The sequence below is a fragment of the Falco rusticolus genome, chromosome 8 (assembly GCF_015220075.1).
Source record: "Falco rusticolus isolate bFalRus1 chromosome 8, bFalRus1.pri, whole genome shotgun sequence".
Taxonomy (NCBI): Eukaryota; Metazoa; Chordata; class Aves; order Falconiformes; family Falconidae; genus Falco; species Falco rusticolus.
In genome coordinates this window covers 29,518,147-29,542,423 of record NC_051194.1, presented here as the reverse complement: position 1 = coordinate 29,542,423, position 24,277 = coordinate 29,518,147, and the positions used below count along the sequence as shown (strand labels likewise).

The following is a 24,277-nucleotide window of genomic DNA, read 5'->3' as shown; positions in this document are numbered from 1 at the left end:
GGAAGGGAGGGGGCGTTGCCACTGGAAGCTTCCCAAGGCGGCCCCTGGAAGCCCCTAGCCGTGGTGCTTGGGGCTGTGCGGGCGGGCCCCGAGCCCCTGGCCGTGGTGCTGCAAGTTGCGGGGCCAGGGGCGGGGGGATGCGCTGCCCCCCGCACATCGCCGAGGCGGCCGCATCCCATCTGGTTCGACAGTGAATCTTGTAAAATCAGGGAGATTTAAGGAAAAGGAATAGAAGAGTAGAGAGCACTGCAAATATAAGTTACTGGGAATTTGCTGCTTCTGGAGGGGAAAAAAAAAAAAAGCCACTCTCAGTACGGTAACTGGACAAAAAATCCCAAACTAAATCGAAAAAGGACCACCACTACCACCTCCCCACCACCCCAAAAAAAAAAAAAAAAGCCCTGATTTTTCTGGAAATCCACTACGCTGCTATAGAACCCTAGAAAATTCAGGGTTTTGGAGTATTCTGTCACTGGCATCCCTAGACTAATAACATTTAGACAGAAAATAAGTGGGGGGGGTTTGTTATATGATGAATTATAGGCATACCTATCAGATACACATCACAGACATTCAAAGAACCAGAAAGAAAATGCTGCTGATGAGCCTACAGTCAAGCTCTTAATGTTGGAGAACTTCTGTGCATACCTCCTTGGGCACCTATTACCACTTCTACAAAGAAGTGGTACGTAACCACAACCATTCTGATGTACCATTCTGCTAGGCAATAAGGGGGGGAAAAGTTTAAAATATTGAGCAACACTCAAAGTTGAGGCATATGGGTTGTATTTGCCATTGCTATGGATTTCATTCTATTTTGTATTAATTACTTAGCTGCTAGAGTATTTTAAGAAGCATATTTTTGAAGAGTTATCCTTTGTCCTACATATAAAGCCCTAGAAATATTATTGCACATGTATGAAAAGAACAATCCTAACTGCAATCACAGACGTGTGTGCGTGTATGTACACACCCTTAAGGACTTCTGTATACAATGGTTTCAACCCTGGTCTCAAAGGGTATGAGCACTTGATGTTACCCACTGGATGAGTGCAAGCAACCCACACAGGAGTAAGAACTCCACAGCTGGAGAGAAACTGCTGTTGTGCTTCCAACAGCCCAATCAAGGTACAGAAAGCCCAGTTCTCATCTAAGTCTTGTACTATCAGCAGAAAGACAGGACCTTTTCTCCCTAGATTCATACCAGGTCATGCACTCAAGGTGCTAACCAAAGAAGAGATAAGCCCAGTGCTGCTAAACCTCCACCTGATCCAGACCTCTGACTAAAGACCTTCTAGAACATCACCTGTTCAAAGATAAAGAGTGACATCAATTAAATAGCCAGTTATAGAGAAAGGAAATCTAGATTTCTTTCGCAAACCAGACATTCTGTGTCATCTAAATGTGATTGCACTATTGACTATGGCTTCCCTCCTCCCCCACCCCCAGCAATTTTATAAGTGGAATCTCTCTTACATGTTTTAAAAAAAAATATTCTTGTACCTTACGTGCCAAACATGCAACAGCAGATAACTACTATGATCAATATCAAGCTTCTTTGATGCATGTCCATCACTGAACTTTGCTTAACAGAAAAGGGAAAGCCTCTGGCTTGCCCTGTATACCCAAGAGATGCATTTTACAGAAAAAAAGCGCCATAAAGCTCTTATAAATACCTACTTCATCTCTCAGTTGAGCAAACAAATATTTCAGCTCTAACTGTTACTTCAATAGTCCTTTCACAATATTTTTCATGGAGCATTTTTTTTTCTTTAGAAGTTGATTAAGGTACTTCAACACTGCTATCAAAAACCAAACACTAAACATTTTTGTAGAGCCAACCTTAAAAATGTATGCTGCAGGATTGCTGGACCCAACAAACCTGTTCAACAGTCAGATCTGTGATTCACCCCTAAAGAAAATTTCTGACTCATTTTGTGATGATTTCCTATTCTATAAAAGAGAGAAAATTACATACTTCTGATCAGCTTGCTACATAGCTTGCTGTGAGTGACAATATAAGAATGAAATGTTAACATAATTAACCTTCTGTTGAACTAGATTATGACAAGATCCTTTCACTGAAACACTGAATAAAAATCATGCAGTTTTAGAAGCATAAAACTGAATTAGAGGAGGCACATATGATGCCTTAGTACATAGTAATACTACCATAAAAAATATTTCTGCATCAGTCACTAATAAGGTTAAAACTGACTTTGCAGATCTATCTTAAAAAACAGCAGCAACACAGAAAGCATTACCAGATATGTACACACTTTTGTTTACTTTTTTGTCTATGTGATTAATAAACAAAATCAATGGTGAATAATTACAGAAATCCATATGCAGTGAACAATGACTATTACGAAAATATATACAATGATTAGCATGAGTACAACACACAAGACAGCAATATTACTAAACCTTTCACACATTGCTCCTTGAAAAGGCAAAGTACCATGCATAATCCTAATTATCAACTTTATGCTCCAGTCCTTTGCATTTACCTTATCTACACTATTATTTTAACTTGGACTACAAGCTTTCAAAGATGCACTTTGCTGTGCATATGTAACCTACCACTTTCGCCGCCGATATCTATGGAGTTCATGGCAAGTGAAAAAATACCTCAGGTAAAATATTTGATGCTCAGGATACGATTGCCTGAGAACATACGCTTCAGTATGAAGCTTTAAGAACTTAGATAACTAAAATACACATCTTTTTAAAGCAACACTTACATAGTTCTTCCCCAAACCTCTTAAGTTTATTTAAATTATTGTAAACATGCACTTTTTAATGATCATACAAAGAATAATACTCTAAAGAGTCAAAGATCCCTGTCACGATTTCTGAATAAATAGCAGTGATAAAATACCATATTCAGTCTACTTTCATACCTGCAGCACTATTTTATGAAATCCAAAGCTTTAGAAGGCACTATAAACAGTATATTGACCCTATGAAAGATTTATTTTGGTTGTACAGAAAATGAGAACAAACAGTGATGAAACAAGACAGAGAAAGAAACTAATTCCACCAAATTGCCTTTTAATGATTTGCTAGAGTAATAATTACACTGAGAATCAATGCCTTGCTTGTGTATGATGACTTTGGCAGTGGTAGCCATTTATATTTTGTTTTGAGACAGATCAATTATGTACACCACTGTAATAATGTCAAAAACAGAACTAGTTTGTGTCTGTTGTTCTACCCACTGCAGGTTCAGAAGCTTTAAGAAGAGAAAGATTAGTGCATGCTTTCTCCAACTACAATTTTTCATCTGTTTCTGTGTCCTTAATATGTTGTAATACACATCTCATCACCTTCCCACATCTCTAGATCACAAGCTCGGGAAGCTCAGTTATGTCAGGCAAAAGAGACCTAAAAGGTTTGATGTAGAGACCTAACTTTTCACTCAGATAGCTCATTCAGCTACAGAAGTTTTATGAGTAAAAAAAAAAAAAAAAGAGAGAAAATACTGTACAGGTTTTCTTAAGTCTTTTAAAGGAAATTGAGGACAAAATAGCTGAATTACTAAACCAAACAACTTTTTGTGTAAAACTGCTTTAGTATCTCAGGACTAGCTCGCGGTATATGATCCCAACTTTTAAAATCAGGAACAGGGAAGACACATGGAACTATAGCACAATTCATTTATAGGGCATAAAAATCAGGAAAAAATGATGAAGCACAGAACTTGCGAACACTGGGATAAACACGTCTATTTTGTGGGAGTCAACACGGGTTTTGCAAAGGTGAGTTATCTTCCAAGTCTGCTGAAGTTTTTTGGAAGGGGATCTATAACCAATGTACCTTGTCGATGCAGTCCAGTTTCTACTATTTTTCAAAATTAATTAAATCAAAATATAGTAAGTTTTATAAACATATTTGTACAGTAATTATAATTTCCAGGAAGCTTTTTTAGAAAGTCCCTCAAACTTTTAAGAAAACTAGCTGTCATATGAAAAAAATTGCACTGACACTTCTTTAAATACAAGCAAGTAGACTTTCATACATGAGAGAAACAGCATCAGCAATATTTCAAAGTAATCTGCTTCTACTTCTATTATGTTCAATGAATTCACAAATGATCTGGAAAAGTAAGTAAACACCAAAGGATAAGTGCTCGTAATATAAAATAAAACTAAAAAATAAATAAATCTGGAATTCTTTGTCACTGCTGCTGCTATACTGCATTTCACTACAGACAGTTATTATTCCAGAGGTATATATTGAGACTCAACTTGCTGAGGATATTACCCTAGGTGATACGTTTCTTTATTGGAAGACTGGGTACAAGACTGATGAAAACTTCAAGGTCTAATTTTTGCAATAGCTGTTTGTCAGCACAAGCTGATACCACAATATAAACCCACTATTTATTTTTTACAGGTCACCAAGTATAGCTTTTTAATGCAGCTCAGTAGCAGATGCCTAAAACAAATGAGTATTTCCATCAAGTATTTGGTTCATAAATTTCCTCCTGATGGCCTTAACTGCTCCTTGACTGTTCAGTAAAACGTTATAGGGAATTTAAGGTTCTAAAAAAATTATAGGTCCTTGGCAGATCGATTCATCGACCATTTCTCCACCAGTAGAATAATAAAGAATTGAGAAACTACCCAAGTCATTAGAACACAGCATTTTTGAAAAAATGTTGCAAGAAAAAGCAATCAGACAGAACAAAGTACATGACAATGCTCACACAATAGTTTTTCCACAGGCCGGTGTAGCAGGCTTGAGAAAGACAGAGACCTTAACACTTGCCTAGGGGAAAATTTTTTTCTGCCTTACTCAAGTTCCTGCCCACAGCAGCGTTCCGTAGTAGCCGAACTACCCGAGCACACGCTGTGACAACCCAGCAGCCAGGGCGAACAACACTAGCGAGACCTTGTGGCACAAACATGGGCCGAGAAAAAACAGGAATCACCTGGAAGCTCGTCCCTTTACGAAGAGCGAGTCCCAATGAGGGCAACCCCCACACTACTCCCTGCACAGCCCCTCAGCGCGTTACCTCCCCGCTGCTTGGCGGGGCCAGGCCGCGCTCCCGGCCCAGCCTCCACGCGTAAGGCGGGCCGCCCCTCACAACCGTCCCCCGCCGCCGTGCGCAGCCGCAGGGAACGGGCCGGGAACAAGACCGCTCATGGGCCTGGGCAGGCGGGCCAGACCCCGCCGCGCCGCTGACGGCTCCAGCCTCCGCCACCCCGCACCTTCGCGGGCTCTCGGGCTCAAACCGCCGCCGCCCGGAAGTGACGCGGCACCTACCACGGGAGGCGGGCGGGGAGCGCAGGCACGCACTCACCCTCGTGCTTCCCGCCGCGCGCGCGCGGCGCCGCCGGGCCCGGGCCCCGTTTTTTAATTTACGTTCCCTACCAGCGCCCCCCCTCCCCCGCCTCAGGAGCGGGTTCCGCGGCACGTTCCCGTCCGGCGGGGCCTCGCACCGGCATGGTGCGCGGGGTCGAGAGCGACGGCTGAGGGAGCCGGAGGGGGAAGGGAAGCGGCGCGGTTACCTCACGGCAGGGGCCGCTCCGAGAGGGCCGGGCTTGGCCGGGAGGAGAGGGTGGCGGGCGCAGAGAAAGCGCTGAGGGCCGGGCTGAGCGAGGGGCCCGCAGGACGGGCCACCCCAGGCAGCGCTGCCGGCTGCGGAGGCTGGCTGAGGGCTGGAGCCGGGGCGAGGGGCCCGGATGACGAAAGGGTGCGCGGCGGCGCTGGGACTACAGCTCCCACCCTGCCCTGCGCCGGCCCTGCCGGGGCCGCGCGGTCTGCGTGTGCCTGCCGGGAGGGCTAGCGGGGGGCACCCGGCGGGGTTGGGGTGCTGCTGCTCGGGTCAGGCCGCACCCTAGGCGGCGGCAGGCCTGCTCGGGGGGATTACGGCCAAGGGAGGATCGCCGCTGCCGTGGGGAGGGGAGCCAAGGCCGAGGGGACGGCCGGGCTGTCATTAGCCGCGGGAGCAGTCCGTCTGCGCGCTGCCGCGCTGCTAGTGGTCGTCGGCTGCCCACAGGGGGCGGGCGTTGCGGTGCCGGTCTGTGCGTCAAGGTGGGGGTCTTATTGGTGGTCGCGGCCGTCTGTCAACGCGGCAGTGCCCTCCGATTGGCCCCTGGCTTTTGGGCGGGCTTGCGCCCGCGTAAGCACTGAGAGGCACCACTAGTCGACAGCGGCGGGGGAGGGTGCCGCGCCGCTAATTGGCCCGCGCGGCCGTAAATCATTAGCGTTCAGCGCGGCTATTGGCGGCGGGACGTGGCGGGGCGGGCCTTTTTCCCCGCCGGGGCAGCAGGAGGTACCCGGGCGGCTGTCGGGGCTGGCGATGGGGTTAAGCGCCCCTCGTGCGTGAGCCCGTCGCCGCCGCGCCGGCCCCAGCCCGCCGGCCGCGCTGCCGCGGTAAGGAGCCCGCCGCCCCGCCGGGGAAGGCGTTCCTGCGGGCGGGGCAGGGGGGGGGCGGCGGGGCCGCGCGCTCCTCTGAGGAGAGCGGGGGGAGGGGGGGCGGTCGGCCGCGCCCGCAGTGCGGAGAGCGGGGGGCAGCCGCTGAGGGAGGGCGGCCGCGCCGCCGGAGCGGGCGGGCCCGCGCGGGGGAGGGGCGCGCGCAGCGGCCGTTGGGGCCGGCGCGGCTGCGGGGCCGGCTGCACCTGCACGGCGGGGCCGGGGGTAGGGGGTCCCGGTCCGGGCGGGGAGGGCTGGTCCCGGTTCCCTTCCCTAATACAGGCAGGGCCGGCCGGCGGCGGCGCGGGGCGCGCACGCTGTGGGGCCGCCGGTCGGCCCTGGGGCTGCGCCCTCGGCCTGCGGCAGCGCTGCGCCGCCCCGGCCCGGGGTCTGGCCCGGCCGCCGTTACTTGCGGGAGGATGCCGGCCCCTGGGCGAGCGCTCCCTCAGGGCGCCGGGGGCAGGCAGCCGGCGGGCGGCTCTCGGAGCCCCTCGGGCGGCGGGCTCGGCGGGGCGAGCGTTGCTGGGGTGGGTGTTTCAGGTTTAGTCCCTCGGGCTTTAGTACTGGTTGTTTGCAAGCGTGCTGGCCTCGTGTCCCGGGTGCCTGTTCAGCCCTCTCCTGGCGTTGGCCGGTCCGAAAATCTTGCATCGTGCTGCGTGTGATAGTGTTGGAAGGGGGATGTTAATCTATTACGTTTTGTTGTTTGTGGGTTTTTTTTTTCTATCGCATGTTGGGACAATTCTGCATGTGGATATATCTAGCATGCTTTAATCCAAAGTGTAAGTAGAATCAAGAGCAAACTGTGTCACAGCCTGGTTTCTACAGCCTCTCTTAATAACGTTTTTAAATTAGTTTTCAGCACTGAGGAAGCGTTTCACTTTATGAGCGAGATAGAAAAAGAAGTGAGGCATAGCGATTTCTTACATTGAGTCTAAGAAGAATTCAAATTACTCGCGCTAAGAGATGTGTACTACTTCTGTTTTTCATAATTAAGCCTGTAGTACAAGATACACTTCAGTGGATTTGTGTGATCTCTGTAGGAAACTGGATTAGGAAGGTGATGGAAAAAAACCAAAATGAGTGATGGATACTTTGTTCAGGGTGGGCTGTTAGATAGTATAATCTACAAAAGTGTGTGGTGTTTTGGAGTCGGTTTTGAATTGTTTTAATTTTGTAATACTGATGCCATTTTTTTATTAGCTTGAAATTAGAGAGGTCATGTGTGCCTAATGTAGAATAGGGAATGTGCTGGGGCTTTTTTTCTTTTTACAGTGCCCGACACTAGCCTAACAGGCATTTAGGCATTAACTTGAAATTTTCAGCGGGGTTACTTTCTCGTGCTTTGTCTCCTAGAAGGAGTATTGTACTTGAGACTCGCTTTTTAGTTGAGTATAAGCAGAAGACATGATCACAGCAATCTTACAGTGCAGTATTTCTTGTGAATGTTAGATCAGGAATATATATTGTTGAAATGAAAGCAACAAAAATGAAGTTCTGAAACTATTTTTCAGAATGTTTTATTCAAATAATTTGCTATTCAGGAGAAAGAAATGGCAGTGGAAACGTGCTTTCTTCGACAGTCTTCTGTTTGATTTGTACAGACGATAACATTGGCAGGCAGTTAATGTTATGCATTTGTTTTACAGCAAATACTGTGATGTTGAGGGTTTGAGTATTTTGTAGCAAATCTATAATTTATAGCTTGTATTCCTGAATTTAAAAAAAAAAAAGCCCCAACGATAAAGATAACATAAAGACATTTTGCATCTTTTAGATCTTGGAAGGTGGAAAATGTAGTACTTGTAACTGCATTGCTCACTATTGTAAAATAAAAAGTGACCTAGCAAAAGTGTAGAGAGCTATCAAGATCCACTACTACTTTTCTCAGGAATAAAAATGGGTTTGACTAAATACCAGCAATTTTAAGGGGTGTGCAGTGTACTGGTTTAGGTTTGTTAGCAATTTTCCAGAAACCATTTGTTAACGATTTCGGAGGGGTGCATTACTCTAATCTGTTGCAGTGGTCCTCTGATTATATTTTATTTGTGTGTGTGTGTATGGAGGAATAAAGAAGGAAAACTTGAGGAGACAGATACTGCAACTTTCCTCTTTCTTGTCTTAAGCATAACTTTGTCCATACTTTTTTTTCTTCTTTGAACTTTTATTTTGTTTTTCATTTCTTATCAATGGATATCAAATACATATCAATGTATTTGCCTTACATCATAGTCTTACCTCATGCTACTTGCTTAAAGTTTGCCTGAAACTGCTTCAAGGTAGCCGGATGTTCTAGTTGAAGTGCTTTAGGTATACCTCTGGGTATAAAACACAAATACCATGGTTTTGTGTTTTATTCAGTTGGAGGGTGGTGCTGTCAGTTTGCTCCAGTAGCCTAGGTTCAAGTTTGTATATCTTTGGATCACTATTTTCATACACTTACTTCCCCCCCGGACTTAATTTGGCTAAGAAAGGTAGCGGCACATCTTTTAAAATAGGATCGTAGTTGTAAATTTTCAAGGTACTTGTATTATAGGATTTTAAAAGTAATGGATACAGTTGCATTTTTTTTGACTCTTCAGGGAAAATGAGACTTTTGACAGCATGTTGATAAAGAGTAGGTTGCCAAATAATGGGAATGGAGTAATACAAACTTTGAATTGGCTGCAATGTAGCATACATACAATTTTTAAAAACCTTTTAATATATGTTGACAACATTGTTCAATTTTGATGAACTAGACAACTCTATGTTGTAACTTTAACCAGCATAAAAACAGCAACAGCTTTGGATGTCCTGAGTAGCAATAGCCAATAAGTTTACTGTTAAAGTGCATAGATTCTGAAATTTTCCCACATACTCTTAATTCTTCTTATTTCATAGATAGGAAAGTTAAGCAATAGCCAGTAAATACAAAATACTGTAATTCGTGGGTGTGACATCTAAGGAGCTTTCACAGAAGTGGTAGAGTATTCTGTAATCCTGGCACCACTAGGCTGGAAGGACTGCAGGAGCTTTGGGATTTGGGAGCCCGGTTGAGCTTTTAGAGGCAGTTTTCCGACGTACATTCCACCTAGTAATGGCTAGATAGGGATGACCCAGGGGCTTTTGTGAAATGCTGCATTCCAAATTGAGCCTTTTAGTGATGGAAAGATGAGTCGTTCTGCAATGCAAGACCTGAATAATAAGGTCATTCACACGTACTCTCTAGGCAAGAAGAATCTATGTGAATGCTTTAACATGGTGCTTACTCTGGATGATAGCTAGCATCTATGCAAGCCCATTAAAGTAGGGTTTATGTGTTTCTTTGTTGGCTTTTCTTTGAGATGAGAGACTGATGTGCTGTAAAACAATGTTAAGAGATTTTTGAAAGCATTATTGGAAAGCTCTATTTCTAGGAAATCATAAATCGGCAACAGATTATGTTTAAATTTTGTTGGGAAAATCGTACTTTCAGCCTGCTTATAATCTTATTTTGATTTTTCAGCCTGCTTATAATCTTATTTTGATTTTTCAGCCTGCTTATAATCTTATTTTGATTTCATAACTTGAAGGAGTGCTTTAGAAAGGGAATAATGTCTGAAACCAGATTTATTGAAATTCAGCAGCCTTAATTATGGAACAGCCTCCACTGCTACTCTTGTGCATGTTAGTCTCCTACAGTTTAATGTATGTATTATGAGAATTCTGTCAACTTGTCACTGAATGACATGAAGTCTTCTACAATAGTTAGAGTGAAGTTTCTAAGAGTATTATATTTTGCTATTGTATGTTTATATCCAGGCTGCTGAAGCAAATTGTGTATTTGAAGAGCATGGCGGTAGTATGCTTATTCTATTCTTTATCTTGGACCATTAGAAAGGAATGGGGTATTACCTCTCTGCAGCCATTGGTTCCTGCATAAACGTTTATATACTGCGTTGTTCAACTGTCTCGGTTCATCTGCACTTAAGTTTTTCTGTTCCTTTATTGCTTTCCCAATAACAATTCTTGTTACTCTTCAATCTGTAACTCAAAAATCTGTGTATAAAATGGAATTCTGTCCTTTATTTAACACTCTCAAGTCTCTCATCTGCCACCTCCACAGGTTTATTTGTTATGAAGTTTATACTGCCACTTATGAAAGGTCTTTGTCCAGTCACTTGTATAGAATGGTCTGAAGGCTGAAGCTTGTCAGGACAAACATCTTAAATATCATTAAAGCTATGGCTAAATAGTATGGCATAGATGCTCCTTCATTTTGAAAGCGTAGTTTTGGATAACTTATGTTACCAGGTCAAAAAATACCCTCTAAAAGGCATAAATGTAGAAGGTGTCATTGCTGGATTTGGTTTAGCTGACCATTCTTAGCAAAGATTTGGTGCTAAGTTTTGCATTTTTCTAAAAAAATGTTCTGTATGATTGGCTAGCAGTTAACCTACTGGAATTGTTTTGAAGAAGTATGTTCGCAGCGAAGTGAGGTGTAATAGCTTTCTGTTAGTGTCCAACTAAACCATTTAACTCCTTGCAAATATCTGCCTTTGTGAAAGAGGCCATCAGACTGATGTATCCTTAGCTTTTCGTTCATACCTTCTGTTACCTCCTCTGATCTGTTAAATGAGATGTTACTGTGAGGAGTTTCTGGACATTTTACTTTCAGCTGTAAGGTATAGGTCTTTTATTCTATCAAAATGAAACATATAGGGAGGCTCACAGGAGCAGTTTAACTGGCAGATGGAGGAAATGATGACTGGAAGTGAGATCACTGACTTCTTTAGTGCAGCTGAATCTAGAGAAGGCTGTTGGTGTGCAGCTGGTGAGTGAAGTTTGAACTAATTCGAGTGCTTCTGCCAACAGCAGATTGAGGAGTGTTCTCACAGTCCTTTTTTGATGTCAGAGCTTTGGGCATAAAAACTTCCTGCTGGCGGTGAGTAGCTGGGAGCGCTTACATCATTGACTGGAATGCTGGATCCACAAGAAGATTTCCATCTGCTTTCATATTCTAAGTGAGCTCAGAAGAATTTTGGTATGTTCATGTGGAGATACAGTAGGAGTTTTGAGAGGCATTGGAAAATTGCTGACCCTTATAACTTAGGCTTTGATGAAATGTTCAGTCTTTGTGACTAAATGATGCGGTAGCAAAATCAGTAAATCAGTTTGTGGGGATTTCTTGTCCATGTTATTACAGTGTGATTTGGAGCATTCCAACAGAAGGTACTGTAAAAAGCCCATTTCCTTTTTAAAGCATTGTAAATGGCTCTATCATTTGGGTGAAGAGCTACATTTCATGTTCAATGTGTTCTTTAGGTGTTTAAAGAGTAAAACTTGCAGCCAGGATTAAATTCTCTTTTTTTCTTCTTTCTTTTATAATCTATTACATAACTTAAAGGAAGAACTGAACCCTTGCCAGTTTCTGTCTTCCCTTAAAAGTAGTTTGATTGGTTAGCATAGCTACATAGAGTGTCAGTACCTAAGGGACTCAAAATAAAACTTGGCTTGTCTTTATGACTTGATGCATCCTTATCCTTCTTACACTTCAGAGGCCAGACTATTCCTGAACAAGAACTCTTGCCTAATGGCTTTCCAAGGGAAAATGACTGATTTTCCTGTGTTTACTGACTGTTGCATATACTTCAGTGGAAGAAACTGTGATAAAACATGTAATTGGAAACTCACCGTATCTGCTGATGGCAGTTCTATTGTTACAATTGGCAATAATGAGTCTCTGATTTTTACTTGCAATGAAGAGTACAAATTATTAGTCCTCTAGTTCAGGTGTGGTGGTTTGTTTTTTTCTTTTAAACACATCAAAGTGATCTTTAACCTATTTTCATTGCAAATAATACCTTAAAAGGATCCTAGACACGTGTTTCACTGCACATTGCATTATTGTCATAGAAGAATAAACTATTGTTTCAAGGGTTTAAAGCTGTGCCGCAAGCCTGTACCAGTACTGCTCTGAGGTGTCATCCTTATGGTATGGATTGAGAGGAGGAAGAGGACATGCAAAGCTATTAAGTGACTTCATGGAGGCTGTCATAGGAATACTAATGGCTTCTGGTTAGACTTGTGGTCTAGTAAATGGGTATGAATCTTTCATACAAACTATTGTGTTGATTTATAAAAACACTATGATTTTCATCCTAATGCATTGTGTGGTAGCGCTACACAGGTCCTGTTTGCCTCTCTGTTAATGGCTTCTGGAGAGGAACACCTATATTTATGTGGACATTCTTGTTACTAGGAGAAGCAACTTAGTCCAGACAGAGCTTAGCTAGTAATGATTTAAATACAGAGGGGCCCTCGTACATTGTAACAAGTAATACCATATTTTGACTAAGATTTCTGAGCTTTGAATGGTACCTTCAGACTAAATTCTTAAAGCAGTAATATGAACAGAATAAATGGTGTTACTGGGTGAGCCCAATTACTGCAGTGTATAATGCTCGAACAGTTGGCTGTTCATCATTAGGTGTGATGACATCCTATTAGTTGCTAATCTTGTCTTTACTGACACTGTGAAGTTTAATTTGAAAAGAGTGAAGGGCAGTAGTCCTTATTAAGACTTGCATATCAAAACAATAGTGAAAGCTGTCCCAGCTCTGAATGCAATCAGCTTTTTATGTGGCCTTTTCTGTTGAAATATTGGGACAATGTTAGAAACTGGAATTGTGTGTCAATCTTGCTTGGTTCATAGCAGTGTGAAGGCTTAAAATTACAATGTTTCATAAAGATCAAGAAATGTAAATGTGTAGGTATTCTCTCAGTGTCTCTTTTTCTTGTCCTGTCTTCCAGTATGCAATGGAATATAGACTAATTTTAAGCAGGAAACGGTTTAGCCCATTTTTAATGTGGAATAATTGGGGGTGGGAGACCTTGAAAAGATTTTTCAGCTCTGATCAGACAATGTGTGAATTCAGGCATGTTTTAGATCAATGGTGACAACTCTAAAGCCGGTTGCAAGAGTGATCTTGATGGGCTTCTTACCTGTCCGGCTAAGTGTCTTGTCTCCCCATGCTGCTCCAGAAAGACAGCAGTCTCCTGTAGATCTCTGTCATACCTGCCTGCACTAGATGTCTGTATCTGGGCAGCTGACTAGTTATAAGACATTCAGCTTTAATACCACTCATAACTTATTAACCTTGGGACTCTTATGTTTGCAGTATCAGTAGTTGTTTTCTGCATCCATGTTTTATTCATGTTTTCATATTCTGCAGTTACATCATTACAATGGCAGTGATTCTAAAACTTTTAAACCATGTTTAAATTCATAATGCTATATTTAGGTTAAATGTAGGCATGACTGCTATGAGGAAGATGGATTCTGTCACACGTTTGATGTTGTAAGATAAACTACAGAAAATGTTGGAGGACATAACATTGATTTTAAACTATTCTTTGAATTTTTTAGAGACAAAGTAAGTAGCCTTTCTCTGGTTTCTTTGAATTTTAAGGAAAAATTCTTGCTGATCCTAAGACTGCTTCTTACCAGGCTAATTGAAAGTGAAGTTGGATGAACAGAAAATTTTCAGTTGGTTCGTGCTGAATCTAGGCCATCCAGGTACTCTGGTATTGAATAGCAGTAATTACCAGTAAAATAATGGAATGTTTTAGACAAGTATGCAACTTTAATGCACGGATGTGCCTGAAGACTGAAAGGAGAGAGTTTGTGGGTCATTTAGTCCAGTCCCTTCTTATTACAGGAAATAATCTTTTCATAGCTGTGTCAAACTTTAGATCTTGATGTTAATTCAGTTACTAGCTGTCTTCTTTCCTGCTGACTAGTGTTGTGAAACCTGGTGTTCTGTGATGTCTCCCGGCCTGCAGCCTGGCTGACTCTGGCAATCTTACAGACAGATGGTTTAGTGGCAACATTTTTTGCTAGGTTAAGTAGCTCTTCTGTCCACCTGTTGCGTATTACAGCCACATGTGCCGTCTACTAGAGAACTGTCCTGTTCAGTGTGTGTTTTGACTAAACTAGATGGTCTTTTTCAGCCTCTTCTGCTACCTTGTTTTTAGAATGAAGTTATGTTTTCCATACAAGTTTCTATCAGTGCAAATACCATCTTCTATAGAAGATCCCACCAGGGCTTTATCAGAATGGCATTTATGCTTCTGTAGCTTTTCTGAGAATAACTTGAATGGTAGGTATATCTTAGTGCATTTACTTTTTTCAGGGCTACATTGCATGGTGAGTTTAGTCACAGAATCAATACTCATCTTAGGATTGGTTAACTATTTGTCTTCGATCATGCTGTTTGACTACTTGGTTTAAGAATTTCTGTCATTGGCTACGGTCAGTACTGTTACCAATATCCTTAAGATCATCTTTTTGCCTGTGCTGGTGGTATTTCCCACTGTTTTGTGATCCAGAACTCTTAACATTAACATTTCATGTAGAAGGACTGAAATTAAACAAACCTCCATTGCTGACTCCCATGCCCTTTTTCCCCTCACTGCTTTACCCATTTGTCTCCTCTCTTAATCTACTTCTTGTTATAATACCTTTTTTTAATAGGCTTTCTAATTATTAAAATAACTTCTGTTAATCTCCATTGTCTCTAAGTTTATTATATGTAATACTACATACAATTCAAATAGATTAGGCCTACTCCATTTATTTTTCCTAAGAAATACTGTTTTATTAAGTAGAGCTGTTTGGCACAATCTGTTATGTGTGTTTTTCTGTCAACTCATTTTCCATTGACTTTGGTGCCTTTGATACATTCTGTTATTTAAAATTTGTTCAAAAGCCAGGCATACCATTATTTTTTCCTTATGTTTAGTTCTGTGTTTGTCATTTGAACATCCAATGATACCGTAATGTATTTTGTACTGTTGCAAGAAAAAATTCTGCTTTGGGGCTTCTGATCTGATGAGATAGTTCTTCTAATTTTCTGTAGTTAGTGGGTATGCTGTCTTCAGCATTTACATTGTGGATCTTGTTTTTCCTTTGAATGTACTCTTTCAATTTCAGATGTGCTGTAGTGGCTTACTTGTGTTCTTGGTCTTTTTCTATTTATATGGATAACCAACTTTTTGTTAGCAAGTTCTGACTCAGGCTGGTAACTTGTGTTTCTGACTTCCAAGGCTTACCTTTTGGTTGGTCAGTTTGTTTTGGGGTGGGAAGTGGGGTTGGTGAGTTACTTGTTTGTTTTGTTCTTCCTCTGCATTTAATCATCCAGATAAATTTCTGGTTATTCTTTTTAAAGGGCTCTCCTCCGTTCCCAGCCTCTTTTTTTCTCTGCCTTAGGGAATATGTAGTGAGGTTAAGTTTTATAGGTATTTTAGAGAAAATTCCTGAATTAATCTACACGCGTAACATTGTTAAACACTATATAAAATGCATCAGTATCTTTTAATATACGTTATTGTAACTGTATATTGTATATCTGCATAAGGAAATGATACATCAAGGACAGCCTGCTTATCCTCAATCCCTGGATTGTTGTAGCCTGAAGCTATATTAAAGTCCCTGTCCTGGTTTGGCTGTAAAGTAAAGCCTTTTGCTCAGAGAAATGTAGGATTCTAATAATTATTAAGAGCTATTTTATTAATAATCCTTTAATTGAATATTCTGACTATGAATAAGTGTTGTAAGGATTGATTTATTCAGTGATAGAGCAGTGTTAAAGTTTGCTGTCTCTTTTCCTTATCCCATGTTTGGTATCACAGAGAATGACTAGTGCTAACCACCTCTTCTTGTCATACTTCCCGAGTATGTTAGGCAAAGTGTAATGTAGATTGTAAGTAAACACTCTTAAAATGTGGACAAACGTGATTTCCAGCAAGATTTTCTTCCCTTTTCTTTTAAGGTTTCAAAACCTTTCTGCCCCGAGACTTGGGTGTATAAGCCTGTGTTCAGCTAGGGAAAGGTGCAATTTGTATTTGCATTTTGTGGGTAGGTTTGGGGGTTTTTTTCTGAACAAATTTGCAATGGCTTGGTCATGCAATCTTTGAGGTATTTTTGAAAATGACAGTGATGCTTATTTTTCATTTACCCTCATGCCCTTATACTTGCCTCTAAACTAGTTTTCCAGAAAACTTTTCAAATGCATTCACTGAGTTCTAGTGCACTATATGAGTGTTTTATCTAAACTTTTAAGTTTATATTTATATATATGAAGAAATCCTTCAGAATATAAACTTACTGGTGGCAGTATTTTTCCTATGTTTGTACTTGTTTTAATTAAAAAAATCCATCATGCTATAAAATAAATCTTCATTAAGTTTCCTTTTTCTTCTTCCACTTTAAGGAGAGATATAGTATTTGATCCTGGTAAGCTTCTTGAATGGGTAGCCTCTTGTTCTGGTGATTATACCATGGAAGAGGAGGATATGCCATCACAAAAAAGTTGGTACTTGGTGTAAATGTTAGCATTGCTTCCTTGACTGAACCCTCTACTTAAGAAGATGAAACGTCTTTGCAAGGTATGTGTACCAAGGTGGTAGAAGGTGATGTTGCATGTTTTTTTCAGTTGGAGAAAGGAAGAATCACCTCTGCCTCCCTCCTGCTTGGGTCCAGACAATTAAGCTGCTGTTCTGATGATGATCTGCTTTCAGAAGTGTTCGTTAGGAAGCAGAAAGATGCTGATTTTACTCAACTTTCCTTTGTTACCAGGATTTTCAGTTCAGAGATACAAAATCATGCTTGAACAGCTTTTTGATGAGGCCATCATATTAGTGAGACAATTGTCTTCTGACCTCCCTCTGACCAGAAAGTTGAACAAAAGAATTTACAAGATTCAACTGCAATGCGGGGAGCTGCTCAGCACTGGATCTTAAACCCATTTAGACTGAAGCTGCTGCAGAGGATGGTAGCTCATTTATAAACAATGCAGGAAGACTAGCTGTAAAAATGAGATACTTTAATCTTCTGTGAGTTAGATTGTCTCCACTGAATATTATTCTTGAATTGTGGATTCCACAGAAAACTGATTTAGCTATAACCTAATTCAAAAAGCTTTGCTGACATGGAAGACTTTGCAGGTAAAACCTGACCAGATGTCAGCTTATTGTTGTGACTTCACTGGATGGATTTCAGTTTAAAAACTAGTTCTAGGTGTCTCTGGGGTATTCAGATCTGTACAGCTGTCACACACGATAAGACAGTTTTACATATAACTTGTTCCAGGGCTTGTCCTGAAATGAATGCATGCTACTTGAAAATCAGCTAAACTGAAACAATTGCACTTAGCAAATCATAGAATCATTTAGACTAGAAAGGAACTTTAACATCATAGAGTCCAACCATTAACCTAGCACTCCCAAGTCGACCAGTAAACCATGTTCCTAAGCACTGCATCTACACTTATAAATGTCTCCAGGAATGGTGACTCAACTACTTCCCTGAGCAGCCTGTTCGAGTGCTTGACAACCCTTTTTGGGAAGAAATTTTTCCTAACGTCCAATCTAAACCTCCCAGGGTACAACTTCAGGCCATTTCCTCTTGTCATATTGCTTGTTACTTGGGAGAAGAGACCAACACCCACCTTGCTACAGCCTCATGTCAGGTAGTTGTGGAGAGCAGTAAGGCCCACCCAGCCGAGCCTCCTTCTCTCCAGGCTAAACAACCCCAGGTCCCTCAGCTGTTCCTCATAAGGTTGGTGCTCCAGACCCTTCATCAGATTAGTTTCTCTTATCTAGACACGCTCCAGCACCTCAATGCCTTTCTTGCAGTGAGTGGCTTTGTGCAGCATTGAAGACTTACTTATCAAAACAATATCGAATAATGAGATTATCCACCTATGGATAATCTAGTGTGGTTTTGCAATTTTTTTTATGATGTCAGCTTTGTAAGGCAGCTTTGTAGTTTGTAATTACAGACATTAATATACAGTAATCTTGTGGCATATGAATTTATATATCAATACATAGACTATGTGAACCTCCAGAAATTGGGAACTTTGCTTAAAATAACTACAAATTTTACTATTTTATTGGTGTTTAAAACAGATCTAAGGTGTGTGACAAAGACCCAAAAGGTGGGGCAGGTTTTGGTTTCTTTGTATTTTGCAGTAGCTTCTCAGTGAACTCACAGCGAAGAACAATTCAGTCCTAGAATAAGTTAAAATAGTAATTTACTGTCACAGTCAGCAAAAGAAGAATGTTATAGGTGGCCTTGGAATTTGTTAGTTCTGAAGTTTTAGTAGTTCAGTAGTAGACTTGGAGTTAGAAGTTTTAAATTAACAAAAATCTTGCCAAGTCATGGCTTTTTTGAGTGCAATAATAGACTATCTCTAGACTATGTATAAAGCTTCCCCCCACAGCATTTTGTGTGTGGCAAAATTACTGCCATGGATGTGCACGATGGATAAAGTGTGTCCAATTCTCAGTTAATCTGGGCTTTTCTTCGTAATTGCCAATATTTGTTTCTGTCCTTCTGGAATTATTGTTGAATCAGTATAAAGAGAATCATAGACAGAAAATTAGACTTAACGTTGGCTTAGAAAAACTGTTCTTTTACATTGTGTATCAGTATTTTATGCAAAATAAGTGCTTATGTCTTTTTACGCTAGAGCCTTGAGCCTTTTTTGTTCAGACTAGTGATCTTGCCTTACATATGTTAAAACAATAGATATGCATGTTAGAACTTTAATAAATATTCTAGACAAGGTATATAGTTTCCATTTGTGGTGATGGACTAAGGCTATTGCTTTTATAAATCTCACTATTCAGGAATACATATGAATAATTCAGTCAGGAGTCTTAAGATCTTCGTATGTTGCCACCTGCTCATTATTCAGAAATTCTTGTTACAGCCTGCTGTTGCCCTAGCAACATTCTGAAAATTAGTGTGGCATCTATGACAAAGCTTTTGTTTATCTAGCAAAGCCCACTGTTCAATCCATATTATTATAGGATGCATCTTAGGTGGTGACTCCAGGCACCAGCCCTAGTTGTTTAAAAAAGAATAATTTCTTTTTATGAGGCGTCAGTTGAAAATTTTTTCCTCCCCCTTCCCTGCACCATCCACACACACACACACCCCCCAATATTAAATACGAATTGAGTTTTCCTTAAAGTCCCTTTAGGGTCTGATTATGCCATTATATTATCTGAGTAGAGATGCTTGACTGTACAGATGCACAAGAAAGTAAAAACCACATGTTGACTCCTGGTGTTCTTAAGTCCCTTTCTGTCTCTCCTCCCTCCTTTCTCCCTCCCCATGTTGACTTTTACATGAGAAGTCAGATCTTGTTTAACTTTAAACACTCTGTGTTAAAAACATCTTTTTTTTTGTGCTTCTGAAGTTGACGTTAGCCAAATTTGGGGCAGAGTAGGGGTAGTGTTGACAAAGTCCTTGAAACTGCTAATGCCACAGCTAACAAAAGTCTCTCACAACTTCAGCTCTTGCTGGTTTAGGTTGAACATGCTTATCTCACAAGATACTCAACACCATTTACTTTTAGAATGAAATCGAGGAGTAAAGCTGATAGTCGCGATTACTATTTTTTTTCAAGAGAGAAAAATAAACTGAAAAACAACATTAAGAATACCCAGCTTCCCAAATCGTCTCTGTTGTCATGAAGCAAGAGAAGATCTGCAATCCCTTGCCTAGCCCTCTTCTGTATGTGGTTTGGATCTTCCTTCCATGTTGTACTGTTTTGGTACTACAACCAAAATAAGTTTATTATTGGTAATACAAACCAAAATAAGTTTGAACCACTTATTTGGTTCAACCCTACAGTTACTCTGATTCCTTTCTGTATGGGTGGAAAGTAACACCTGCCTGCTCTGAGGAAACTTGTCACTCTTACCTTACTTCACCAGTTGGTTTTCAGATTTTGAGTTCTGGAGAGTAATAAAGACTTCTGCTAAATTAGCAAGCAATAATCAAACCACTCTAGAGTGAAAACTTGCCTGTCCAGGCTCTTATGTCTCCCTAGGTTTAAACTAATGCATTGCTTAGTCTTTCACTTTTGAAGTACTTGAGGGTTGCAATTGATGAGAAGTTCCATGATTTCTTAGGGCTTTTCTTTGTGCCCACTTCATGACGTGAAATCGTGTTGGCAGCCATTACTACCAGTTTGCAATGATTTAAGAGTATATGGAACTATAGAGAGAGAACACAGAATGAAATGACTTCAGACAAATCACAGGCTCTCCAGAAAGCTGGACTAATGTAATTATTTTCAGGAATTGTGTTGGGTTTGGCACATAGTGATCTTAAGGGTGTTTAATCTAGGGACCTGGTAACTAGGGACATAGTAAATGTTAAGTTGTGAGGAAGGACAAGGAACAACTGAAGTAAATGATTTGTGGGATTAAAACTAAATTGCTCTAGTGATTCTAGCTGAAGCCTCCGCCTTTCCTGTCTTTTCTTGCTTTTAGGCATGTGGCCCTGAAGCCCTGTTCCAGTGTTCATAGTGTTTGGAAATCTTTGGGATGATAGCACAATTTGTTGTGCTGTCCGAACACAGAATTTTGCAAACGTGAGAGAAAGTTTAGTGTTTGGGTTTTTGTTATTTTGGAGGTAGGCATTATTGTTTGGGAACTTGGATTTCAGATGTCCATTTGCAGAAAATAACCTTGGTTTAGTATAAACAGTTTCTTACAGTTCTCTGTTATCATTTCTGTGTTCACAAAACTACTGGTCATTGTGACTTTTTGTTGGACTAGACAAAAATTTAGCTTTATTTGTTGCTTGATAGTGTCCTTACAAAAAAAAGTTGATTTTACACCCCCTCAGCCTTCCCCTCCCCTGCTGCCTAGTATGACAGCTCTGTATGAATTACTCGTGGGTTTTGGACAGCATGGCTTCAAAATTTGTACATTCTAAAGAATGATTATTTGCATATCGCATACCTTATGGAGACCAGGTTTTGTTAGAAAAAGAAAAATAGGGAGAAAAAGAAAATTGTATGCAGTGAAACAACGCAAGTTTGTTCTGACTGTTGGTACTTAAAGCAGATACTATGATTTAAAAAAAAAAAATAAATCTGTTCAGCATGTGGGAGCTTCATGTGCCTGGTCAACTATGTCAGACCACTCACTGGGTCACTTAGGGGGAAGCCCAGGGGAAATTTATCAGAAATGTTATTTTTTGTTTGGATTATTGAGTTTCCATTAAAAAACCCACAAAACACAATTCGTCTCATGTGGCTGAGAGGATATTACAGTTTTTGCTTTCAGGCAGTTAGGATGACCTTAAACTCCAAGCTGCGAGTAGCTTAATTTTCTGCTTAGCTAATGCATCACATTTGGATGAGACTGTATAAAAGCAGAATGTCCGGAACAGTCTGAATTGAAACTACAGTTCAGGAAAAAGTTAATATCAAGATATGAATGCAAAAGTAGACATGGTGTATTCATGAGGTTGGCATGAATTTATCCTATTGAGACTAAATATGGTCTTGAAAGGGTTATAGACCTGGGTTTTTTAGAAGTAACAGTGGATGAAACTGTTCAGTAATAGAAATAGCTTGGGTTAAAAGGACAGAGATACAGTGATAAAACATCTATCTGACAAAACTAAATAACTGATCTTTAGTCTGACTTTATGATATATTCACTCCCTTGTTTAGCATGAAGCATTTCTCAGTTGTTAGCTTAACTGCAGAAGCCATACTTTGTTTAGTTTGTTAGGCAGCAGTGTTTTCTCTAGATCTCAAAAACCAGTGTGTGGTTGAATGTGGTCTGAAGATTCCTATACCAGATTAGAGAGATAGGCTAGAGCTTCTACTGGTAGTCTTACTTTTTCCCTTGTTGTGTAATGCAATTATCTAGCTCACAGAAAATGAAACATATGGCATTTCAAAATGTGTTCTAATGTGCTTCCTAGATGAAAAGAAAAAGGTTCGGGGTTTGGTTTTCTTTGTTGATGGGTTTTTTTTCTTAACTAGGCATGACTTTAAGGACTGTTCTTAATGAAGTGAATGACTAACCCAGTAACTGTAGGTGAAGGATCATCTTTAACTAGAATTTGCTTTCTTCTAAGTCTTCCTCACTCTCAAAATAAGATTAGAGTTGTCTGGTTCAAGAGGAGAAGAATTGGACAGAATGTATCTTTCAGCTTCTTCTTTGTCTAATACCAAAAACATCCCTTCCACATTCTCAGTAATACTTTCTGTTAACTTTGAGAGATGCCAGGTTTGGTTGATTGTATTTTTATTAAAAAAAAAAGTCTGCTCAGGTGAATGTTACTCTTATTTAACTATTTAGAATTTCTGTACTCCATGTAACACCAAAAGTTTACTTATATCTGGAGATACATTTGATGTTTTTCTAGCAGATTGTTGTGGTGAGTAATTGTAAAGAGATTTTTAGTTTTGAGTTCTGCGAATGCTAGAAGTATTTTTTTTTTTCAGCTTGTTCTTATACTGTTACTCTAGACTTTTTAATTAACATTAAGTTAGTCTTTCATCAGCAATCTGCCCTACAAACGGATGCACCAGACAGATGTTTGCTCATTTGGTATCTGTTGTCCAGAAGGCTTTTTAAATGTAATAGTATTTAGTCTTGAAGACTAGCTATGCACTGTCAGTGTTTTGGGTTTGCTTAAATTTTGGCCTTTAGCTTAAAGTCTACTGTATTTAGACCTGGATGACACTTTGTCATTATGTAGTAATGATGGCTAATTGGTGACTAGTTTCTAAACAGCAGTAAAAATTGTTTCATTTATACTATTAAGAATGAGGATCTGTTTCACTTCTTGGAACAAAAATAAAATCATCAAAGAGGTTTATTTTAGCTTCATCACTATACTGTCTAAACTTTGCTTATGGTACAAAGGAATGAAATAGCAGTGCTTGGTTTGTGCTTTCTTGGAAATGTGGGGTTTATATAGGGAGATGATATGAACTAAGTACAGAATAGGCATCATGACCAGTCTGGAGTTACATGATTTTTCTAAGAGTAGAGATAAAGATATTTATGTTCCATCAAATGTTTAAGACTTACAAGCAGTTCAGATGATGGAAACTCAAACCAGTCAAGTGGATGAAACTTGGTGTGATTGGAAGACTGCTTCATATTCTACTTTCATGTAGGTAGGCCAAACATTATTTACACTGTTAAGTGCCTCCCTTTCCCATTTAGCTGAGAAAGGATGCTGTATTTCTGTTGGGTTTATAGGTAAGCTTTGTTTTTGGAATTGTGGTAAGTAGTTCACTTAAGTATCTCATTCTAGCCTTTTTTAAGCTTTTTGTTTTTCAGATATTTTCGTAAATATCTTTTGGTTGGTCCAGCGGCTTGCTTTTTAGCTTGTTCTTTATGATCTTCAAAGAATTTTCTTCCTCTTCTGTTGTTCTTTCTTCTGAAAGGAAAGGCTGTTGTTAGTTAAAACATCTCAGTTTGTTAGCTGTGTGCTTCCTCCTCCAGGAGTTTTTCCTGACTTTTCTGTGTTGAAAAGTGTACAGACTGGTAAATCTTCATGGAAGTTGTTTTTGGGGAATTACAGGGCCCTTGTGCCTCAAGGGATTGAATGTTGTAGAGGCAGTAACACCTACTGTCCATACATATGCAATGTAACAGAGCATGTGATATTTTTTCTTTTTTAATCAGTTTGGATTTCTGTGTCAATACTTCTGTTCAAGTTTGAATGAAAATTTCATTCAGGGCAGTGCGGTCTCCTCTATTCTGTAAGTCAGGTGCTGGTTTGGGGGCACTTGATGGTACATGTTGGCCACTTACTGAATGATATAATTTTGTTACGAGTTTTTTTAAAAAAAAAAGACTGTTAATTTCCCCAGTCACACATTCATATTGAGGTTTTCAGTACAGCTATCATAGAGGGTATGGTTTTGTCAGGAAAGTATTTTCTAGCTGGCTGTGGCTGTGTTCCGTATCTTCCCTTTTTCCTCAAGCCTCGAGAGTACTTCCTCCTTTAGCATCCCATTGCTTTCTACACTGTTTCTCATGTCTCTCTTGAATGTGT

General features: G+C 40.5%; 2 protein-coding genes across 10 annotated transcripts in view; one reads left to right on the top strand and one right to left on the bottom strand.

Annotated features, from left to right (window-relative positions):
• Positions 1-5,833, bottom strand: part of ZRANB3 (zinc finger RANBP2-type containing 3) — a 51,421-nt gene extending 45,588 nt beyond the window's left edge. For 3 of the 6 annotated variants that reach the window (XM_037397034.1, XM_037397035.1, XM_037397039.1), the window contains exon 1: positions 5,517-5,624. The gene's annotated coding sequence lies outside the window, so the exon portion shown is untranslated. Of the gene's footprint in view, positions 1-4,936; positions 5,239-5,516 lie in introns of those variants that run through there. The other 3 variants (XM_037397040.1, XM_037397032.1, XM_037397033.1) reach the window with 3 other exon arrangements.
• Positions 5,834-6,258: 425 nt separating this feature from the next.
• R3HDM1 (R3H domain containing 1) overlaps positions 6,259-24,277 on the top strand; it is an 89,805-nt gene continuing 71,786 nt past the window's right edge. For 3 of the 4 annotated variants that reach the window (XM_037396744.1, XM_037396745.1, XM_037396743.1), the window contains exon 1: positions 6,259-6,384. The gene's annotated coding sequence lies outside the window, so the exon portion shown is untranslated. The remainder of the gene's footprint in view (positions 6,385-24,277) is intronic. The other variant, XM_037396746.1, reaches the window with a different exon arrangement.